The sequence below is a fragment of the Arvicola amphibius genome, chromosome X (genome assembly GCF_903992535.2).
Source record: "Arvicola amphibius chromosome X, mArvAmp1.2, whole genome shotgun sequence".
Lineage (NCBI taxonomy): Eukaryota > Metazoa > Chordata > Mammalia > Rodentia > Cricetidae > Arvicola > Arvicola amphibius.
The window spans coordinates 131,159,692-131,170,906 of NC_052065.1; positions in this window are offsets into that span (position 1 = coordinate 131,159,692).

The following is an 11,215-nucleotide window of genomic DNA, read 5'->3' on the forward strand; positions in this document are numbered from 1 at the left end:
TTCCAGCTTATGTAGAACAAAGGTCGAATCTGGTTAGTCAAGGTAAGGTGTGTGCTCTGTAGCTTATTCATCTTGGAAGCATGGTATTCTGTATGTCCATATTGAGATGTTCAGTTTATAAGACTTTTTTCATGTGTAGTCTCACAGTCATGCAAAGTATGCTGCCAGGGTTGACTATGCCCATACTTATGGGTAAAGAAACTGAGACTCAGATTTGTGTAATGAATTAGGTCAGTATAATAAGTAACCAGGGTAGCTCAAGAGTAACAGGAATACTTTAATGGTTAAAGAGGAGAAAAACTTATACTACGAGAATGGGAGTTCTGAAATCCTATAGGTCCAGTGGCCACCTCAAAGAGAGAGCATGAACCTACGTCTCCTGGGTTTTCTACCTGGGCTCCAGGCAGCCACACCCTAACCAGATGTGATTGGTTGAGCTTTCCCATCATCTCCCCCTTTTGTCTAAACAAGATCTGTATTCTGTCAATCACGTATTTTAATAAAATGCTGATTGGCCAGGCAGGAAGTATAGGCGGGTCAACCAGACAGGAAGTAGAGGTGGGGCAATGAGAACAGGAGAATGCTGTAAAGGTGGAAGCCCATTCCTCCCACTCCTGCCCAGACCACCGAAGAAGCAGCATGTAATCTACATGGCTGAGAAAGGTACCGAGCCATGTGGCTAAAATAGGTAAGAATAATGGGTTAATACAAGCTACAAGAGCTAATAAAAAGCCTGAGATAATGGGCCAATCAGTTTATATCTAATTCAGACTCTCTGTGTATTTCTTGGGGCTGAAAGGCTGAAGGGCTGCGGGAACCTGGCAGAATAGAAACCCCAACAAAGCAGGCCCCTTCATGTTACAGATTTGAAAGCACTTGCTCTTTGTCACAAAATAAAGTCTAGCATATTTTCCCATTGTACTTGCACCACATTGCTAAATCTATAGGTTGAAACTGTTTTCTTTCCATCATAGTACCTGAAGAACAATCAAAACTGAAAGTCTGTCTACATTTAGTCCCTTATGCTGTCATAGTTTTAACTATGCCCTTAAAGCATGTACATTTTCAATGTAGATTCTTCAACTCTAGACTTATCTGTCTTTCCTAGTACCTAGTGCATTTGCTGGGGTGGTGACAAGCCTTTCTAGTGCAGTACATTCCAAATGGAAAACCTAATCTTCCCTACTCAAATTCCATTGGGTCATTCTCACTTCTCATGTAGTTACATGCTCCACCTCTTCACTCAGATCTCATCTATTCTGAGCATTCTGATATCACCTCTGATATCTCTCCTCTTACACCATGCCCAGACTATTAGCAACACCTGTTTGGCTGTTTTTTTTAAATATACTTCCTAGTCTGTCAACCAACGTTCTGCTTCTACTAGCCTGGCCAATTCTGCCACAATAAGCTCTCACATATATTACTATATATTTGCTTTCATATTTTGTTCTTTTATGATTTTATAGCTCCTATTTTCTCTCATTTTGTATTTCCATAGAGTTCTTGATACAATGTGGATCAGTAATTTAGGACAAGGACTACTAGAGAACGCAAAGGGGACATAATTAGATAGAACAGAGGAGGATACAAGAGTGTACAGGGGAAGGTTGGATTGCAAGAAAGTAGGTTGTAAACATGTCTATAAATGACTAAGAAAAACACATTATTCTACACAATTCATAGCAATTAAAACTGGAAAATATGTGATTCTAAGTCTAATCCCTCTCTGCTTAGAACCCTTACCCCCCTTAGAATAAAAATCTCCAGAGCAACATACCCCAGCTAACCAATATGTCTAAAGACATTTATGTCACTGCTTGCCCACCCCTACCAACTCTTCCTACTCAAACACTGTCTGTTTCTGGAATGTACCATCCTGTTCTTCATGGCCTTGGCATTGGCTGTTCTTTTCATCTAAGTCCCTTACCCTTTTCACCTAGTCATTAGTGCTACACACAGTTATCTCTTCACTCACATCACACTGTCACTGTGAGAACCATCCTCTTCACCCTGTTTATATTATAACCAAATTCACCAGCCTCTTTTAATGGTCTGTTTCCACTAGAGTAGCTTTCTTTCGAATATTAGAAAAAATCATCTTTCTTCCTCTATTAAAATATAAGGTCCATGGACAGGAATTTGTTTTATTTTGTGTATCTCCAAAGCTAAAACCCTGTAGGAAGGTACTGATGTTACACATTTTCTGATTAGATATTTGTTGACTGTAGTGAAGTGGAGTTGAAGGAAAGCCAGGAAACAACACTGATGGGAAATTAATGGTACTAAATCATAAGATATCTGCATGTACCCACACACATTAAAATTTACAGTTTGGGATACTTGTCTAGGCAAGGATAGGATAATGACAAAAGATAACATTAAGGGATACTTCTTAAGCACAAGAATCTTATAGGAATTATTTTTGTAACTCTGGATTCCCAGATATCAGTGTATACAACACACTAGAGGACAGTGAGTGCTATAGAAAATACATATGCAGTTCATGAAGAAATGGTGGTCATCCTTTGAACAGAAAGGGCCATTAGGAACAATACATGGCTGGGAAGGTCAATGAGCAGGATCAAATAACATTGGAGATGATAGTAGCAAACCATATGTATTTATTCTATGTTGGATACAGTTCCAGGTATTTATACATGTTAAATCAGTTTGCTTTTCTTGTAAGGTGGTAAATATTCTTTAGTAAATACTTCATTTTTTCAGTGTAGAAATAGAAGTAACGTAAAGTAGAACAGTTTCAGCTTTTACATTTAGAACAGGGATATGAACCCTGGTAGATAGCTCTAAAACCCTGTTTCCTAATCCCCATATTATACCAAATGTACAGTTTAATATTATTATGGAAAGAACCCAAACTATTTTTGTATTCTTTAATAGGATTATAATTCAGCATTTTCCACTGTGAACCTGTATTAAGAGCAGACATTCATGTCACTCCACCCCCTGGGTAATATTTAAATTTCTCATCCTGCCCATCTTTAAGGCTCACTGTAACTTACAGGTTTTCATACCTAAGGGCATCAAGGTTTGAGTCCTGACTGGAAGGCAGGTGATGGCTCACCCTCTATAGCAGTAACCTCATTGTTCATCTTTTCCCAGCAGAGAGGAGAGAGTTTTCTTGAAAGAATACATTTTGTGTATTGTTCTCCTGAAAATCTCAATCTTTGTGCATGAATTTGGATGACTTTGAGCTGAGGATGAAATGCTGTAAAAGGACAGGAGTCAAAGTTATCCCTGAAACCTATTTGCCCTGAAGAGTAAATTGTTCAGGAATTGCTTACAGTACAGATCTTCACTAAGTGATGGATATATTCATGCCAATCAAGTAATGATTGATGTTAACTTTCATTTTCAACTTTTTAAAGATTATAATATAACTTCAATATTTCCCCTTCCCTTTCCTTAGTCCAAACCATCCCATATACCCCTCCTGATTTTCCTTACAGATCATGGCCTCTTTTGTTATTAATTTTTATTATATATATATATATATATATATATATATATATATATATATACACATATATTGCTAAATATACATGAAAATGTCTAACAGGCTTTTTAAAAACATAGAACCCTTATTAGAATTACAATGAGCTACAACTATTTAATGTTGCACTCTTTGGATTGTGTGACATAAGGTTGAAATTTAAAAACTTTATCCGTGTTGAACTGTTCCTTTCAGCTAGTTAAAATATTAAAAAATCTCCCTCCCTCTCTTATTTTCTCCCTCCTTCCTTCCCTCTCTTTGTCTATATTTATGTTTGTCTATCTCTCTTTCTTTCTGTCTCTCTCTCTTTCTCTCTCTCTCAACTGTACATCTCTGCTGACAAAAGTATGATGAAGAACAATCATTGTGCTTTTAAGTCAATCTCTGTTGCAGTTTAATATAAATATATCTTGATGACTCTATGAAATAAAATGTTCTTAGAGAAGCTGATACATTCTCTTAAATATATGAAGTAAAGATTGGACTTTTAAGGCACATTGCAGCTTAAGTTTTATGATATAGTCTGTGTATGTGACCATATAGCTTCCAGTATATTTAATTGACTGGACCAGATGATTGTGGCATGTGGTAACATATGCTTCAATTAGACAAAAACAATAGAGAGACAATATTCCTTCATTGATATTCCATAAATTACTGGAAATTAGCTATGTTTTTGTTCTCTATAATAATATTCTACTAACTTGGCAGGGTATTTTTTTGTAAGATGAATTCTCCACTTCAAATGTAGTCATCTTAGGGATGTTGGAAAGTAAAACTGTAAAAGTTTAATATTATGTCACAGCTGTTCACATGCCATGCACCTTGCTGGGCCCTTGAGATATGGACATGAAGAAGACATAGTGTTGACCCAGGTTGCTACAGATTTGAAATAGGTTCTGATGGCTTTAAAATCCAATGGAACTCTCGTGGTAGCTATTTATTTTATTTCTGAAAAGCATCATGGGATACATTCGTTCAATAGCTTGATCTGGATGATTGAGGATTTTCCTAAGAATTATGATGCTGAAAACACTTAGAAAGACAGACTTAACATTCATAATTTAATAAATTTCACATATTATTGCAAATTTCCTAATATCACTTCTAAATATATGATTGACATAAAGATGACTTACTGGATTCCATGGTGCTATCTCTGTCTGGGAAAATTGTTCCCTCATTTATAATTGATAATTTTTAAGCAAGTCATGTTTTAATGACTTGATACTTTGATAAATTAAGTTTGGGGCTCATAAATGGATAGTAAGTCATGTTCATTATCTGAATGTTATATTTGTGCCAGTATAATTATGATTTTCATTGTAAAAAGAAAAGAATTCAATTTTAAAATAAGAGTGTAATAAAAGAGACAGAAAGAAGATTTTAGTTATTATTAGGCCATACAATTGAGTAAAATGATCACAATTTAATAGTTAGCATTATCCTTTTTAATATTTTGCTAGTTTAGACAATGTGCTCCTTGGGATTTTCTCCAAAGGTCTTTGAAGTAATTGCAGAAGAATTGGTACTTTAGAAGAGGCTGGTACTTCATATCTAGTTCCCTTGCTTTGGTCCAGAGCACAGGGAAGTTTCAGCTTTCACCTTTCTCCGCCTATGAAATTGAATGCATATATTTTTACAAAAAAGCATGGTCCTGATGTGTCCTCTGGTTATTTGTTCACTAATCAATAAAAATATGTTTCTTTCCTACTCTCTCACTATCTGCCAGCTTCCCATCATTTGGAATACAGTTCCTTTCAGTATAACTGTTTTCTTCCAAAAAAGCTGTCCAAGGTACAAAGTGACATTAAGTCAGTGCCAATTAAACAATTATTATTACAAATACTAAAAGCTGGGGCAACAAGAAACTAATATAAAAGGAACATCTGTAAGTTAGTTGGGTAGAAAAATAGAAAACACAAATTGTGGTAAATATAGTTTTTGAAATATGGAACGCTGTCCAATACTTCACATCATTTGGCATTTGATGTGATTGTTTTTTTTTTTCTTGACCTCACTGAGTGTAGTGACTCTGTGATAATTGCATAGTCATTTCCCTGCCCTGTGGAGGAGTTCAAGATTTTATCAAGAACTCCTTCACATAGGGAATCTTGGAGACTTATGTAGGCAGGCTATGCTTTCAGTGCCTCTGACTCATAGAAAATTGCAGTGGAAAGAAGGATAATGCTAATGGAGTTCCACCTCTCATTCTGAACACCATTCTTCCTGCAGTCAATAGTTTCAGATCATTATTGACTGTTCCTGTTCATTATTTGAACTATGAGGTAGGAATATACAGTCTTTTCTATCTTGAGTTCAGAGACTAGGAACTTAGTAATTATCACACTAATTTTTTGTCTTATTAATTTTTTACCAATTTACATTCATCTTTCCAATGCATCATTTTTCTCATGCTAAAATTACCAATGATATAGAAGTTTGTCGGATCCTGGCAAAACTTATAAGAATGGCAAAGACTGGAGTTCATCTAAGGGCTGTTGGTAAAGAACCAACAACTCATAAAAGGTGACAGTTATGAAATATTGTTGATGGAGAGGAATAGTCAATAACATTAAATTCCTAATAAATTAGTAAAATGGAAAATTCTTCCATAGTTTCACTAGCTAAAGGATTATATTATGCAATACTGGTACAAGAGTCCTATCTTTGCCATTTGAATGGTGTGTTCCTTTGGGGCAATGCAGGATTGCTTCTACTCTGATATAGTCATGGCCATTTAGGCTTAAAAAGGATATCATATGCTACATCTCCTGACAGTGACATACTAATAAGAATGTTGCCTTGGATTTTGAAACCAATGTTCTTTCCCCCACATTATCCTGTTATTGTTGAACATGGTATTTCAAAAATATTGTCTTAATTATTTTAAATAGCTGGTTAAAGAGTCAATTTGCTAACTTTCCAGTATTTATTTACTTTCTAACCATGGATATACCACAGCATCATTGCCAATATGACTTCAATGTGGACAAGCTCTTGAGAGTTCCAACCTTCACATATAGTATATGGGATAATATTCGGACACATATATGCAATCAACCTACAAACTGTTTTGATCTTTAAGACTCTAATGTAACCCTCACTCCCTAGCTGGAGAGGAGAGTATCTCACTCCTTGGCTAGAGTACTCTACTCTCTAGACTATTTTCACTGGAGGCACATCCCATGCCCAATCCTCACCCACCAGAGAACAGGAGACCTAGGAGCAGCCTCCCCAAAATCCCAACTACCTCCCATGCATCTGTGACCACCGTATTCTTGACCTTGCCTATACCTTTAGGAACTATAGAGTCATACCAACATCCACCAGAGGCACTGAACCATCTGTACCTGGTAAAGCACAAGCTACACCTATACCATCTGGAGGAAGAGGGACTTCCTGAAGCACAGAACACACCTGCACCAACTAGAAGAAGAGATGGGAAGATAGCAGTGTAAGAACACATTCAACAACATAAAAGGCAATATGGCATCAACAGAAACTAGTAATTCTACACCAACAAGACCTGAAAATCTCAATGCAGATGAAGCAAAAGAAAACTATCTTAAATATAACTTTATGAAGATTATAGAGACTCTTAAAGAGGAAATGAAAAAATACCGTAAAGAAGTAGAGGAAAAGAAAAAAGTGGAAAGAAATCAATACATCCTTTAAAGAAAGCAACAAAAGCCAAGAAAAAAAAATAACAAAAAAGTAAAGGAAATGGTTCAAGACTCGAAAACTGAAATAGAAGCAATAAAGAAATATATAAAATAAATACAAACTGGGGGATTCTGAAAATGGAAAATCTGTGTAAATTATCAGGAACTACAGTTGTAAGCATAACCAACATAATACAATAGATGGAAGAGAGAATCTCAGGAGTTGAAGATACAATAGTGGAAATAGACTCATTGGTCAAATAAAATGTTAATTCCAGCAAACTCTTAACACAAAATATACAGGGAATCTGGTGCACTATGAAAAAACCCAAACCTAAGAATAATAGAGATAGAAGGAAAATAAGTCCAGATTAAAGACACAGAAAATATATTCAACAAAATCATAGAAGAAAACTTTTACAACCAAAAGGAGGACATGGGTCAATGTTCATGAGTGAGATTGGCCTGTAATTCTCTTTCTTGGTTGAGTCTTTGTGTGGTTTAGGTATCAGGGTAACTGTAGCTTCATAGAAGGAATTTGGCAGTGACTCTTGTGAATCTATATTATGAAATACCTTAAGGAGTATAGGTATTAGGTCTTCTTGGAAGTTCTGGTAGAATTCCGCATTGAAACCATCTGATCCTGGGCTCTTTTTGGTAGGGAGGTTTCTGATAACAGTTTCTAATTCTTCGCGACTAACAGGACTATTTAGAGCATTTACCTGGTCCTGGTTTAACTTTGGTATATGGTATTTATCTAAAAAACTGTAAATTTCTTTTACATTTTCCAATTTTGTGGCATACAGGCTTTTGTAGTAAGATCTAATGATTTTCTGAATTTCCTCTGTGTCTGTGGTTATGTCCCCCTTTTCATTTCTGATCTTATTAATTTGCATGTTCTCCCTCTGCTGTTTGATTAGTTTGGCTAAGGGTTTGTCAATCTTGTTGATTTTCTCCAAGAACCAGCTTCTTGTTTCATTGATTCTTTGGATTGTTTTCTGTGTTTCTATTTTGTTGATTTCTGCCCTCAGTTTGATTATTTCCAGTCTTCTACTTCTCCTAGGTGAGTCTGCTTCTTTTTTTTCCAGAGCTTTCAGGTGTGCTGTTAAGTCACCAATGAGTGCTTTCTCCGTTTTCTTTAAGTGGGCACTTAGTGCTATGAACTTTCCTCTTAGCACTGCTTTCATTGTGTCCCATAGGTTTGAGTATGTTGTGTCTTTGTTTTCATTAAATTCAAGAAAGACTTTAATTTCTTTCTTTATTTCTGCCTTGACCCAGGTGTGGGTCAGTAGTTGACTGTTCAGTTTCCATGAGTTTGTGGGCTTTCTGGGGGTAGCATTGTTGTTGAATTCTAATTTTAATCCATGGTGATCCGATAAGACACAGGTGGTTACTAATATTTTTTTGTAACTGTGGAAGTTTGCTTTGTTACCAAGTATATGGTCAATTTTCGAAAAGGTTCCATGAGCCGCAGAGAAGAAGGTATATTCTTTCCTATTTGGGTGGAATGTTATATAGATGTCTGTTAAGTCCATTTGGTTCATTACCTCCATTAAGTCTTTCAATTCTCTGTTAGGTTTCTGTCTGATTGACCTGTCCATTGGTGAGAGAGGAGTGTTGAAGTCTCCAACTATTAGTGTGTGTGGTTTGATGGCTGCCTTGAGTTCTAGAAGTGTTTCTTTTACATAAGTAGGAGCTTTTATATTAGGGGCATAGATATTCAGGATTGAGACTTCATTCTGATGGATTTTTCCTGTTATGAGTATAAAGTGTCCCTTTCCATCTCTTCTGATTGATTTTAGTTTGAAGTCAACTTTGTTGAAAATTAGTATGGCCACTCCCGCTTGTTTCTTAGGGCCATTTGCTTGATAAACCTTTTCCCAACCCTTTACTCTGAGTAGGTGTCTGTCTTTGTGGTTGAGGTGTGTTTCTTGTAAACAGCAAAATGTTGGATTCTGTTTTAGTATCCAGTCTCTTAGCCTGTGCCTTTTTATAGGTGAATTGAGTCCATTGATATTAAGTGATATTAATGACCAATGGTTGTTATCTTCAGTCATTTTTAGTAGTAGAGTTTGTGTGTTTCCCTTCTTCTAGTTGTGCTGGTGAAGGGTCGCTAGATGCCTGAGTTATTGTGGGCGTTGTTGGACTCCTTGGTTTGTGATTTTCCTTCTATTACTTTCTGCAAGGCTGGATTTGTGGCTGTGTATTGTTTAAATCTGTTTTTGTCCTGGGATATCTTGTTTTCTCCATCAATGGTGAATGCAAGCTTTGCTGGGTATAGTAGTCTAGGCTTGCATCCATGTTCCCTTAGTGTCTGTAGCACATCTATCCAAGCTCTTCTGGCTTTCATGGTTTCCATTGAGAAATCAGGTGTAATTCTTATAGGTTTCCCTATATGTTACTTGACCTTTTTCCTTTGCAGCTCTTAATATCTGTTCTTTATTCTGTATGTTTTGTGTTTTGATTATTATATGGCGTGGGGATGCTTTCTTTTGATCCAGTCTATTTGGTGTTCTGTGGGCTTCTTGTACCTTCATAGGAACATCCTTCTTTAGGTTGGGGAAGTTTTCTTCTATAATTTTGTTGAATATGTTTTCTGGGCCTTTGAGTTGTAATTCTTCTCCTTCTTCTACCCCAATTATTCTTAGGTTTGGTCTTTTCATGGTGTCCCAGATTTCCTGAATGTTTTGTGTTAAGAATTTGTTAGATTTCTTTAGTTCTTTAATCTCTGAGTTTATTTCCTCTATAGTATCTTCAGAGTCCGAGATTCTTTCTTCCATCTCTTGTATTCGGTTGGAAATACTTGTCTCTGAAGTTTCTGTTCGTTTACTCAGAGTTTCCATTTCCAGTCATCCCTCAGAGTGTGTTTTCTTCAATACCTCCATTTCATTTATCAGGTCTTGTACTGTTTCCCTTACCTGTTTGATTGCTTTTTCTTGTTTTTCTTGTTTTTCTTGGGTATCTTTGAGAGATTTATTTATTTTGTCTACCTTTTTGTTTGTCATCTCCATTTCTTTATGGCAGTTTTTTATCTCCTGTTTAAGGTCCTCTATTATTTTCATAAAGTACTGTTTAAGGTCGGTTTCTTCTATATCTTCTGGGGTAGGGTGTTCAATTCTTGTTGTTTCGGGATGTCTGGATTTTGGTGATGTCATGTTGCCTTTCATGTTGTTGGAGGAGCTCCTGCATTGGCGCCTGCCCATCTCTTCCTTCAAAAGGAGCCCAGAGGCGTTTGGTGTCCTAGACAAATCTTTGCTGTGACTGAAACTGGTTGGATCTCCCCAGTGCCAGAGGAGGACCTATTCCTTGTGTCACAATCTGAAGAAGCCCGCACTCCCTTGCAGGAATCCTCAGACTTGCCTGGAGGCCAGAGTCTGACTCCTCTGGGTGGATGGCCTTAGAACAGGAGCAGGACACCAGTTCAGATGGAACTGAACTGGTGGAATACCACACAGCGAACCTGGCAGCACAATCTGAAGGAGCCCGCACCCCTCCGCAGGAATCCTCAGACCTGCCTGGAGGCCAGAGTCTGACCCCTTTGGGTGGATGGCCTTAGAACAGGAGCAGGACACCTGAGAACACTAGGGAAAGCTTGGGAGACACAGGGACGGGAGAAACCGACACAAGCCTTCAGAGGGAAGTGGGGGTAGGGGGTCTGTGCTCTCTTCCAGGGCAGGTTGCCCCAGGGTCCGCATTCACTCATCAGTTCAGATGGAATGTCAGGGCACAGGATCAGGGATTCCAGGCAGCCCAGGGTCGCAGCCCAGACAAAAGGGCCAAGGTGGGGGCAGGGCGGGATGGAATACCACACAGAGAACCTGGCAGCACAATCTGAAGGAGCCCGCACCCCTCCGCAGGAATCCTCAGACCTGCCTGGAGGCCAGAGTCTGACCCCTTTGGGTGGATGGCCTTAGAACAGGAGCAGGACACCTGAGAACACTAGGGAAAGCTTGGGAGACACAGGGATGGGAGAAACAGACACAAGCCTGCAGAGGGAAGTGGGGGTAGGGGGTCTGTGCTCTCTTCCAGGGCAGGT